General features: G+C 41.7%; 1 pseudogene; it reads right to left on the reverse strand.

Annotated features, from left to right (window-relative positions):
• Positions 1-547: 547 nt before the first annotated feature.
• Positions 548-2,040, reverse strand: LOC147436910 (adenosylhomocysteinase pseudogene; annotated as a pseudogene).
• Positions 2,041-2,355: the final 315 nt, after the last annotated feature.

Here is a 2,355-nt window from a genome sequence, read left to right on the forward strand (position 1 = left end):
GTCTTTCCCAATTGTTGTGTTTGTTTCAAAGGGACGGTGATAGCATGTCTGATGTTGATTGGGACAATTTGGGTTTGAAACAAGGGAAATAGACCAGATGTTCATCATGAAATGTGACATGGTTGGAGAATGGCATAAGGGACAACTAGAGCCTTCTGGTGTCCTAGAAGTAAGCCCATTTGTTGGAGTGCTGACTTATGGACATGGAAGTGCTGGGGTGCCCAGTGCATGTCTCAAATTCATCTAGAGCTTTCTGGTGTTCTAGAAGTAAGCCCATCTGTTGGAGTGCTGACTTATGGACACGTAAGTGCTGGGGTGTCTAGGGAATGTCTCAAATTCATCAATCTCCCTCTGCCAGCACAATTATGCCCATATTTCTTTCAGAGAGGACACGTAAGTGCTGGGGTGCCCAGTGCATGTCTCAAATTCATCAATCTCCCTCTGCCAGCACAATGATGCCCATCTTTATTTCAGAGAGGATCCAACACAATGATGCCCTCCTGCCAGCACAATGATGTCCAATTTTGTCTCAGAGAGGATCGAGTGATCAGTTTGAGGACCCGAGTAAGTCTTCAAACCATGCATGTCTGTCAATGTTGCAAACAGAAGTGTTGTTCTTCGTCTTTCTCACGTGGCTAGCCATAATAATATCCTAATTTCCAGTAGTGGTTACAAAAATTCTATAGCCTGGACCACATCCTCTAATTGTCAAGACAGGCAAACCCTTTATGAGAGCTTGCAATCTCAGTGATTACTACTTGAGCCTTCATTGCTGCAGCACAATGTTTGCCAACATCACCATAGTTAGACAAAAACAACCTTCCCACCAATCATGACATCAATAGCCCTTAAGAGATGATCAAGCAAGAAATGACGACACAACCATAAAGATTGTCAAACTTGCTTTTGGTTACTGGGTCATTCACATTAATTGCAAAGAATATTAGTTTCATTAGTTTGCATCTGGTAAAGGTGGTGCACTTCAGTTGTAAGTCTCTTTAAAAATACCCACAAGTGTGTGCTTCATTTTGTTTGGGGTCTTTCTTAATGGCATCTTGAATAATTGTGAGAACTATTTGAAACTCTTGGTTCTTAGTGGAGGGATCTGGCTGGTGTCGTCTTTGGCATTAGCTTCCTCCACCTTCACGCTCTCATAAATAAGGATTGGCATCACCAACATAATCAACAATCAGATCTGGTCCACCACCAAGACCCTAGTCCAAGGCCCTCTCAGTTCACCAATAGTATTCTTGAAGATTCTATCCCTTCCAAGCAAAGCCAGATGCACTATCATGAGCAATGGCCGTCACCACAGCTTAGCTTGAGTAGACAAGATGTCACTTGTTTCATTTAAAGTTGAAATTTCTGGAGAACATACTGGCTACTCTTAAAATTAAGGGCAAATTACCAAAATACTCATAAAATTTGTAGAAATTTTGGAAATAACCTTGAAATTTCAAAAAGCTCCAATATACCCTTGCATCATTTTGGGATGGAATTGTCCCAATTTTTGCATAGTGTAATGTTTATCACAATGGAGATCTATCTTTTAGCATTTTAGACAATTTTTCACCAATAAGCTCACAAATAGAGCCATATGCTGTTAAGCCTAGGGAATTTTGGATGTTTTACCTTAGTGGAATTTGGAATATTAACTTTTGTACTTTTGGGATTCCAAGGGGTGTTCTTGGGAAAGGACGTTGCCCATTAGTATTCTCAAACTATGTAACTAGTGATCAGTGTCTTCTTAGGAATGGGAAAGCAGAAGTTATGGCGGATTTAGTATGTTGTCAGTTTCTGTGTTCTATTCCAGTCCAGTTCCATTCTGATTTTCGCATTTGTCTATTCTGAATTTCTATGCCTTAAACACTTGGCGATCACGGTGTAAGTGTGATGTAGCATGGACGAATTCAAGTTTCTCTCGTAGGAGCGAACGCTGTGGCAGTGAAAGGTTTAGTTGAATGGAGGGAGGATGTTCAGAATAGTGTGAGTTGGTATGGGTGGTTGGCTACACTCTGGAGGAAGCGGAAGAGGATACATTCCCGTATTGGACAAGGTCAGTTGCTAGGCGGTTTCGACAGTTTTATGGGCGAGATGGTCAGCGTTCGGAACTGCAAGGAATTTTGGATTATACTGGGATGCACCGAGTTTCTATAGGGGAAGATTCAGATGATACTGTGGAGGATTTGGATGGCACAGAGGATTATTTAAGTGATCGGTGGGAAGAAGAAGTAGCGAATGAAGAACAGGATATAGTTCCGCAGCTGTTGGCGGTTGCAGTTGTTCAACATGCATTAGTGGTGAGAAGGAGATTGATTTTTGATCCGTTGGGAATTATCAGTGCAGGAAATCTTG

This window comes from Adiantum capillus-veneris, chromosome 17 (assembly GCF_014529385.1).
Source record: "Adiantum capillus-veneris isolate H3 chromosome 17, ASM1452938v2, whole genome shotgun sequence".
In the NCBI taxonomy this organism is placed as follows: domain Eukaryota; kingdom Viridiplantae; phylum Streptophyta; class Polypodiopsida; order Polypodiales; family Pteridaceae; genus Adiantum; species Adiantum capillus-veneris.